The 10,463-nt window shown below is 50.8% G+C and overlaps 1 long non-coding RNA gene across 1 annotated transcript; it reads right to left on the reverse strand.

Moving 5' to 3' along the window:
• Nucleotides 1-6,660: 6,660 nt before the first annotated feature.
• LOC130544572 (uncharacterized) lies at nt 6,661-9,825 on the reverse strand. The gene is made up of 2 exons (XR_008960969.1): nt 9,590-9,825; nt 6,661-7,232 (listed from the first exon to the last, which is right to left on the reverse strand). It is a non-coding gene; the product is annotated as an uncharacterized LOC130544572 (long non-coding RNA).
• Between the last annotated feature and the right edge of the window lie 638 nt (nt 9,826-10,463).

The raw sequence follows: 10,463 nt of genomic DNA on the forward strand, positions 1-10,463 counted from the left end.
ACCATACCAAAATAAAAAGCTTTTGCACAGTGAAAGAAACCATCAACTCAATGAAAGGCAACTACTGAATGGGAGATGTTTGCCAATCATATATCCCATGAGGGCCTATATCCGAAATATCTATCAAGAACTAATACGATTCAGTACCAACCAACCAATAAATGATCCAATGGAAAATCAGGCAGAGGATCCAAACAGACATTTTCTAAAGAAGACATGCAGATGGCCAAGAGACACATGCAAAGATGCTCAACATCACTCATCATCGGGGAAACGCAATTGAAAAGTACGAGATATCACTTTCCCCGTCAGAATGGCTGATATCAAAAAGTCAGAAATTCACAAGTGTCGTCCAGAAGCTGAAGAAAAGGGAATCCTTGTGAGCGGTGGATGGGAACGTCAGGTGGGGCAGACACCATGGAAAACAGTATGGAGTCCCTTCAAAAATTAAAAATGGAAATCCCATACCATCCAGTAATTTTACTGTGTATTTATGAAACTCAATAAAAATACTAATTCAAAATCATGTACATCCCTATATGTTTATTGCATCATTATTTACGTTAACCAATTAGGGAAGCAACCTGTGACTACCAATAAATGGTTAACAACATCGGCGAATGTGTCATGGAACATTAGTCACCCGTAAAGAAGGTTAAGTTCTTGCCTTTGTTGACAACATGCACGCACCTCCAGGGTACTAGGCTAGTGAAATTCGTCATCCAGAAATAGACAAATGCCAGAGGATATCACTTATATGTGGGATGTAAATAACGAACCAACACAAATAGACTTATAAACACCGAGAACCAACCACGATTGCCAGGCTGGAGGTGTTATGGTAGGATTAGCAAAATAGGGGAAGGGGAAAGAGGTACATACTTCCAGTTCCAAAACAAGTCAGTCACACGGTGATATACTGCCTAGGAATACAGCCGACAATACCATAACAATGTTTTATAGTGACAGGTGGCAACTGAACTTATGCTAAACACTGCATAATGGCTGGAATTGTGGAATCTATTTTACACCAGAAATGAATAGAACATTGTGTGTCAACTCTAGTTCAGTAACAAGTGTTCTAAAAATCGCATTGCCAGTATTCCGCATGACATGCCCCGTTCTCTGGAGCAGTGATCACCCTCTGACTTAACAGGCAGTTGGTTTACTGCTCATCTCCCCGTGCGGGAATATAGACTCCGTTAAGGCAGGGACTGGATTTACTTGAAGCTCAGTACATAGATGATGAACCACTGGACAAAGTTCCTCTGTGGCCACATTCCAGGCATCACCTTGAGATGTGTCTAGACCTGGCGGAGGGAGCACAGCTTAGGTGGGGGGCTGGCATCCAGGCTCCACACACCTGCACACACTATGCTTCAGGGCAGTGGCTCCTGACTCTAAGGCCATGAGCTACTTGGGCACCCAGTTCTTCCCCAGGACACCCCCCCACCTCCTGCTTGGTGGGCAAGAAGCGGAAGGTGCAGAGGAGACTGGGTGGGAGAGCCTCAGGGCCTGGCTAGGAATGGGGCCAGGGCCCCGTACCCTACTGTCTGATGTAGGAATTAGAAGGGTATCCCCAGAGAGGACAAGGGCCGCAATCAAGACCTGGAATGGCTGTCCAGAGCTGAGCAACATCTCCCAACAGAGCAAGGAGACGTAGGCATCCAGGGCCTGGTTACCACACATACCAACGTGGTAAAGCGTAGGGCACAGGGATTTTCATCAGCTCTGCCATCCACAGCAGCTGCCTGGAGAAAAAGGCAGCTTTTACTCCCAGACACTGTCAGTCACCTCGGACTGGGGACACACCCCAGAGTCCACTCTCGAGGATCGGAGTATAAGCCAGCTGTTTCAGGACCATCCATACACCCTAGGCCCCTCCTTGTCCCCCTCCAAGCTGCCCCTCTCCCTCCTGGCTGGCTTCAGGACTAGGCCGGAGCTGGAGAGAAGGCAGACGGTGGGATGGGACCCAGCAGCGAGGCTCGTTGTGGGAGCAGATTTCCTGGAGGACAAGTTGCTAATTTCCAATTCTGCCGTGACTTTTCACCTGCCTCGGCCCTGGCCCCAAACACAGCGATGGCCCTACCCAGCTGTGGAATGAGTAAACCAGAGAATGGTATTCTCTGAGGTAAAGGTCATCCTCATTGCCACGGGCAGTCATTCGTCAGAGCGGATACCAGCTCTCTTCAGCTCTACCTGTAAGGCACCTTCTGGAGCAAGCGCTCAGGCCTAGGAGGGCAGGCTGCCCCAGAAGAGTGCACAACGAACATCGCTGAGTTCATTTCAGCCAAAAGGAACCAAAAACAGGTTCTGAGCAGCTACAGACTTTATTTGGAGAGAACAAAATACGTTATAAAAATCAGTTCATTCCTTACTGTATGGTGACTAACATAATAAAAAATTATTTTAAAAAATAAAAATCAGTTCATTCCTTTATAGCAGAAATTTAAGTCCAGAGAGGTTAAACGAGTTGCCCCAAGTCACACAGGAGAAAATGGTGGAGTTGGACTTCAAGGAAGGCTCATTTCAGACCACAGCACCCGTCCCGCTAGGAGGACAGAAACGAGAAGGGCCTCACACTTACTAAGCTTGGTTGCCTTCCCCTTGGTCTAACTGCAACAGTGAGGTGCAGGGACAAGAGGCTGGGTGCACACACCTCCTCCCACAGGCACCGTGAGGCCGGCCGGGCCTGGGTGCAGGGAGGAGCGTGCTGGGTGAGCAGCTCTTCCCACGGGCTGGGGAGGGGGCTCCACATCCAGATCAGCCTCCCTTCTTCCTCTGCCACCGCACCATGTCCTGCTCATGTCTGCATGTCATTGCTTTCCTGTCACTGGGCCCCCTCGAGGGCACAGGCCACAGCCAGCCTGCCCTTAGTCCCCTGTGGCCGTTTTCCCGTGCAGGTGCAGCCCGGGGGAAGTGACAAGACCCCTGGGCACCAGGAACACAGCACCGCGGGCAGGGGTTCCCACTCATGCCACCGTGGACACTGGGCCTGGGAACTTCTCTATCGACAAGCCGCTTCCTGGCATGTGGCTCCTGACCTCTAGACGCCAGTAGCTCCCACACCCCAGCGCCTAACACCGGAAAGTGTGTCCAGACTGGTCAACGTCCCTGGGGCAGCCAGGGGTGTACAGAATATAAATGCTCTAGGAGGACACCGAGGGAAGGGAGCACAGTGAGTGCCCTGGGGCAAAGGGGGACACAATCTGGTCTTAAGGAGACTAGTTCTGACCAGTGAAACAAGAGAAGAGGCAGGTGTCACTCCCAGGCCCCAAGGTGGGGCAAAGACCATGTGGGGGTTTCCAGTTTCTGTCCCCCTGTGGTGGCACCTGAGAGACCACATGTCCCCGCCGAACCAGGAGGAGCGAAACGCCCCAAACACACGCAGAGCAAGGGATGAGCCTCTGAGGTGTGGGCTTGTCGGGGTCCATGCGAGAGCTTCGCCTGCCCGGACTCACAGAACCCTTCAGATGGGACAAGGGCGTTCCCTTCTGATGGGGTGGGGTGGGGGAGCCTGAGGGAAGGTGGGGGGTCCAGCTGCTGGCGGGCCACAGGGGTCGGGGGTGGGGAAGAGCTGAGGGCAGGGCGCCGCCTGAAGGGAGGCGAGGGGCCCATCCTGGGGGCTGCCCTGCGCGAGTCAACAGGGCAGATGGGGGAAAGTGATTTTTACGAATTCGTGAGTTTTTAGGCAGGAGAAACCAGACAACAAAAGAATTCATGCTGAATGACTGCACTTCCAGAAAGTACCAAGGGGTAAAACCTATCTCCCCCATTAGAATTCGAGACAGCACTTACCTGAAGAAGGGGGGTCTAGTGACTGGGAAAAGCCAGCGAGACTCTGGGGGTGAATGTTTCTTTCTGGTGTTGCGTTCATCCCACTGGTGGCTTCAGCTTTCTGAAGATTCTTCAGGCTGGGCACTAATATGCAGAGGCTGGGATCTCCTCAATCAATGAAACCAGCTCCGCGTGACTGAGAAGCCCCAGGGGAGTGTTTACGCGCACAGGGCCCCGCCAGGTTCTATCAAAGGAGAGCTGCCCAGGTCTCTCAGATCCTGTTTTGAAATTGGCGTTTCGGGGCTGATTTACGGCGGCACTGATTCATCTCCTGTTCTTCTTAGAGCAGAAATGAGTAGGATTTATAACCATTTGTTCCTCCCCAAGGCTACGGCGGAAGAGGATACTGATTTTTGGAGTTGCTCACACTGTCCAGAGAAGGTTTGCGGGCTCCAGCCGAGCCAAGGCCGCCCCGCTGACTCAGACGGCCGCGAGAACGTTCAGTTCTGGAGACCGAGGGGGCCAGGAAACGCAGCCTCTTCTCCAAGCCAAGCGCTCCCCGCGTCTGCAAACGTGGCCCCCGCCCAGCAGCCCCAGAGCAGCCTCACCTGGGCGTTCACTAGAGGCATAAACCCTCGAGCCCCACGCCTACCCGGGAATCAGAAACCCCGGGACTGGAGCCCGGCGCCTGTTTGCACAAGTCCTCCAGGTGACTGTGATGCATGATAAAGTGAGAACCACTGTGGATCGTGGAGACTAAGGAGAGTCCGCAGCTGAAGGCCTAAGGTCCCCTTCCTCACGATGAAGCTGGTGCTGAGCGCGTGGGCTTGCACCGGGGGCGACCGGGCCTCCCGCGACCGAGCCCCCTCGGCCAGACTTACCCACGCGCGGGACCCGCCTGCCTCTGACACCAGGCGCAGAGCCGCAGCCGGCAGCTTCGCTCAGAGAGCCGGCTCCCGACGGGGGAGGGGAGCCGAGCGCTGGGGTCCCGCTCCTCGCCACACTCACCCGTCAAGCAGCTCCTCCCACCCGCCTGCAAAGGGAAGCAGCTGGGCCAAGAGGGGGGAATCCGGTGCTGAGTGTTGCACGAGGCCGAAGGAGGGCGACGCCCCCCAACAGGTTCCTTACCACGCTGTGTTGTGGACAATTAGTGACCGGAAGGGGCCCGCTTTTCTCCGTTTGGGTGGCTATGCCCCTGTCAGCTTTGCTTGAGAGGGCTGAACTCCAGCACTTGCCAAGGGCCAAGGGGAGCACTTCATGGTGGGTGTGGGCTGTTCGGGAAGAAGGTGGCTTCCACTTCCCACCTGTCTGTCCCAAGGACAGGGATCAGCTGCCATCTTGCTGCCCTCTGCAAAATGGAGCCCAAGAAGAAACCCAGCCAATGGGACGTACAAAGTGAGAGCCGAGTCGCTTGCTTCCTCGCAGGTGGTTTGAGCCGGGGTGCTCGGACTTGCCGTTACGTGAATGTGTTTGTTAGCACCTGAAAGCAAGCCATCTTCTCAGTCTCCCGATTGCTCGTTTTTACCGTCCTCACGACCTTCCCCTGCGGCATTGAAGGTATGCTACTCCCTTCCCTTGGCTGAAGGAGGAGAGACTCAAAGAACAGAAGGGAATCTCGGAAATTATTCGGGGCAAACACTTCACTTTGCAGCAGATGAATCGGGCGCAGGAGGCTGGACAGACCCAGCCAGGCGCTGACCCCCCCATCAGAGGCCGCCTGGCCGGTGCCCAGGTGTGAGAGCACAGGCGGGACTCCCACAGCCCCCCAGCTCCCTCCACAAGCTTGTGAAGTCTTGGCTGCACCGCGTGCCCGGAACGGGGCTTATCTGTTATCACGCTATCACCTGAAGCAACTGGTGATTTGTCACCAATCTTTTTAACACGCCCCCTTCCCCTGTATCACAGGCCCTGGCTAGACCGTGTGTGCAGAAAGGTCTGTGCGGTGCTATCCCGCGGAAATTCGTGGTGGAAGGCGGCAGCCCACACTGCGCCTTCTCTACCTGTGGCCCCCGGAGCCGCAGGGTCCCAGGGGTATGTTAAAAGTTGAAGAGCAGCCCGGTCACCATGGTTCGGGTGGTCACCTGATCACGACCACGTGATTTCCTCGGGCTCTCAGTCCACCTTGTTTTAACCTAGAGAGAGTAGTTTTTCAAATGCTGGCCTAGGACGGGCCGCTCCCAGCCCCACTGCGTCCCAGGTGCTGAAGGTTTTATGTTTTACTCGGACTTCTGTTTACCATCGAGGAGCGGCCTGAGAAACAGCAATTTGATGAGAAACCACAACAATGTATGTGATTCTCTTTTAAGTTCTAAAAACGCCTGATAACCAAAGATTTCAAATAAATTATGAGACCAGTTTGGGAACAAATTCTCCTCAATAGGACAAACAGCATTATCTCTGCCAAATAAAGAGGTTATTTGCCTCTGTTCCCTTTAGGAAGACACTGTTTCTAAAAGAGCTTGGCTCAGTACCCTTGAAAACATCGGAGACAGATGCAAATTCCAATATCATGGGGCATATTTTGTGTTTTCTTCTGAAAATCTTTAAGAGGTAACTTTGCGCCCGCAGGTGTCTGCCATATACTTGTAGCACGAGACATGCTGGAGAGACTGTTTACATAGCTCAGAATGCAGACTGTCCCCCGATCCTCTGAGCTTCAACCCTTGGACATTCGAGCCACCCCAGAACACCAGGAATGGCGCCCCTTCGTGAATTAATAATGCTGCTTCGCATCCCAGCTCTGCCACCAAACTCCTCAAGCCTCTTTCTCCAAACACCAGCCAACTCCAAACTAACACTCTGTGAAATCAGAGAGGATGGGAACCAGGTCCTGGGCCTTCTGTGACGACGCAGAGTCAAGTGGAAAGGAATGCCCCAGGCTGAGGTTAGAATGTCTTTATTGCTACATTTATGTACAATTATACAAACAGCCCGGACAGGAAAGGGAATGTTGCATGGAGTTCTCCAGATTCCACAGATGCGCACAAGTAAACAGAGCTGTATGCCACAAAGTTTGCTCTCAGTTCAAAGCCAAAAATAAGTCACATACGTTTTTTGAAAAAGTGGAAAATTCTTGGAAATTCTCTCCCTATATCCCTCCTTACAAGCTAGTCATGCAGAAGAGAGGGGGTTCTCAGAAGCTAATGTCTTCAGGCATCTCTTTTGGGGGCGGTGCCTTGAAGACGGGGTGCAGGGGCTGCCGGCTTGGGCTGCAGGGAGCAGGGCCGCAAGTCCCAAGTCCTGGCCCACCTTTCTAAGGTCTGTCCCTAGGAAAGGCAATCAAGAGGGGTTTGGAGAGAGACAGAATAGCAAGAAAGGGAAAACCAACAGTAAACTGAGACGTGAAGGGAACCATCAGCAAGAGCCCTGGTGGAAGGAATGCTTGTCCATCTGGTTCCAGCTGAGATTCGGGATGTCCTTATCCTACAGCTCACCGTGTGTCAGACGCCAGGGACCTGCATGAAGACAGACAGCCAACAGGAAGGTCAGGCAAGAAACAAGGCTACACTTAAATAGGATCATACTAGGGCTGAAAAGGGCATGGCCCCAGACGTTCCGCCCTCCCCCCGTGTCATGGGTGACACTCAGCCACGGTGGAGTGCGCTGCTGAATTGTGCACTGGGGACGGAGCGCTCAGGATATGCAGGGTAATACAGGCTGCACCAAAACACGGGTGGCTCCGCAGAGCCCACACTCGGCCTGCAGCCCAGCTCCCATCGTGATGTCAGAGGGGACCTAACAGGGGATCTTGCCATGCTCAGACCCAGAATTGTGAGGTGGCTCCCAGACCATGGTAGAAACACACCGCCGTTCATGTCACAGTTCCATAAACCGTTGTGACGGGAATGACAAGAGAGGCAGCCGAGCAGCCTGTGGGGCAGACACGCCCAAGCCGTGAACTCCCCTTTTCCACAGCAGCTCTGCCTTCCCCACCTCAGGCCACTTCCCACTCGGGGTCCAGCGGGATGGTCTTCAGCTCGGGTCCAACAGCCTCCGAGGCTCAAATAGCCTAGCACCTCAGGGAAAGAACAAGTCCTGAAGGGTGAGAGCAGGAAGTCTGGGAGTCCGAACACACCAGACAACCTGAGGCCTTTGGGGATGATGGCAATGTGGATCCCTGTAGCCCAAGGCTGTAGGGCCTCTGTCCCTAAAGAAACCAGTCAGCTCTCACTTGTCCATGGCTATAGATATGCCTCTAATTCCTCATCACCATAATCCCATAGGCTGACTTCTGCTGGCGAAACCCTAAGGATGGTGGGAGAAGGACCAGAAACCGCTCGGAAGTCCCTGTCCTTCCTCTTGGGTCAATAGCATTGTAATCAGCCAGAGAGGGGCCCAGCAGCACTTCCGAGGCTGCCAGCATTGTGACATTCGAGCTGAAGGATGTGGCAACTGCCAACTCCTTTGATCCCTTAATACATTCATCTCTGGATAATTCAGAAATCTCTGTCATTTGACCTTGACTTTTATGGTGAGTCATGCAGAAACTTTCTTTGCCTATTTCTGATGACATGAGCACAGAGTTAAACTCACTCAAAGGATTCATTCTAAAAAGCAAAAGCATTAACAAGTGACAACCCAGGAGGAAAAAATTGCAAAACATCAGGTAAATTTTAAGTTGGTTTTTTGTTTTGTTTTGTTTTTTTTACCCATCAGCAAACAAAATGTTTTAAGTTACTTAAGTTCCTTCATTTGAAGAAATGATCTAAAGGCAAGGAGCTGGGAAGAGTGTTGTTTGCGGCTATGCACAGAATGTTCAGAACATGTTTGAAGTTAGTATTTCAGCTCAGATCCCGGGAGTAAGGTGGACTCTCCCATTTTATAGCATCTATACTACTTTCAAAACGATGACAGATGTGTCACACGCCCTTCACGTGGCCTTTGACACAGTGGCAAAGTTTTGTTGATGTCACAGAACATCAGAGATGTTTGCAGGACCTTAAACTCGTTTCAAAGCAATCCAAAATTCAAGGCCAAAGAAGCAAATCATTTCTAAACATTCCCACCCAGAGGTGAACATATAGGATCATTTTTTTATGTCACATTTAAGAAAAATTTAAAAGATAAGATTGTTATTACAGACGTTTATTCCACATCTTAAGGTATTACCTCAAATATATTCTCTACAGCTAGAGGTAGGTTTGTAGAACTTGGGGAAGATTAATCAACTTGGGGGGACTCATATATCATTCAAGATCTACAAGGTAAACATCATTGCTATGGTTTTACTTGGAAATGGGATGGGTCAGAACAGTCTCTGACAAAGAAATTAAAGAATTTTCCAACAACCTGTGTCAAGGTAATCATGCTGATCCATGACTTTAAAGTATTTCCAAACTGAGATCAATGTCTAACCTGGCTAATAACCAATTCTAGATTCCTTCTATTCTCTCTATATCCCTTCATTTTTAAGTATATCTGAATTTTTTTAGATAAGAAAAAGCCTTCCAGCAGCACATAGTGTCCTATGTGGGAACTTGCACTCTAATACTCCACATCGCAAAAGAGAACAGTCTAAAGTAGCCTGTCCCATCAGTTCACATAGTTTACAGATAAAATCTCATTTTATCTGACGTCAAAATTATTACACTGGAGGAAGATGTTCTTGACTGGAAGAAAGCCCAAGAGAGTTAAACAACCGGGAAAGTGCCAGGACAGGGTGCAACTAGAGGCTGTAATGGTCGGGGCTGGTCTGGGGGAACTCCTTTGGGAATTCACGCCACTGAATTAAAAGCTCTGGGCTGTGAAGGCACAGGTTGGGGTTTTATGGGGTCCTGCCAGGTAGAGGTGGGCAGGTGTCAGTCATACTTACCTAGAGAGGGAGGGAGCCTTCTTCCTAACTGTTACATTTGCTTTATGCTGCTTTGGCAAGAACGCATCTGGAACAATGCATACAGTTTGGGTCCCCACCTTTCAAAAGAGACATCAAGGGGTTAGGAAGCACTCAGCGACAGAACACAGAAGGAAGTCAAACAGTAGAATATGAGAGGAGCACCCTCGTCACCCCGGGTCCGGGAAGGCCTGCTGGGCAGCAAAGGGCCAAAGCGATCTTCTTCCTAAGTTTTAACTTTTTTTATTTTCCAATCCAGTCTTGAATCTCTACTGTTACAATGTAGAAATAAAGGTAACTGGACATCTCCCTTTTAAATGGATGCTAGAATTCTAATAGTTGTTGCAACTCCACACAAACGAATTGGTTTCCCAAGAATAACGATGGATTTCAAAATCATACACACCCAAGTATTAGAATAATGCTGACCAGATTTTATACTTTATTTAAGGTTCTCTCGTGGTTAGGCACTCTTAAAATGTCCTTCGGGCACCAACCACTTACAAGCCCAAAATACTTGGTGGTGCCTCCTTTGAAATCAATAGTTGATGTCTTTTTTCTTTTTCTTTTTTTTTAAGAATTCATTTGAGAGAGAGAGTGAGCAGGGGGGAGGGGGAGAGGCAGAGAAAGTCCCAAGTGGACTCCACGCTAAGCACAGAGCCCTATGCGGGGCTCAATCTCAGGATCCTGAGATCACAACCTGAGCCGAAACCTGAGTCAGTGGCTTCACTCAGTGAAGCGTCCCGTTGCTGTCTTTGATTAAGCAAATTCTCAACAGGCTGCACCTCCCTGCCAAAAGACTGAGATGGGTTAAGACCAAGCAATGGTAAAAACCACGTCCCCCACAGCCATGTGG

The sequence above is a fragment of the Ursus arctos genome, unplaced genomic scaffold (genome assembly GCF_023065955.2).
Source record: "Ursus arctos isolate Adak ecotype North America unplaced genomic scaffold, UrsArc2.0 scaffold_22, whole genome shotgun sequence".
NCBI classification, from domain to species: Eukaryota; Metazoa; Chordata; class Mammalia; order Carnivora; family Ursidae; genus Ursus; species Ursus arctos.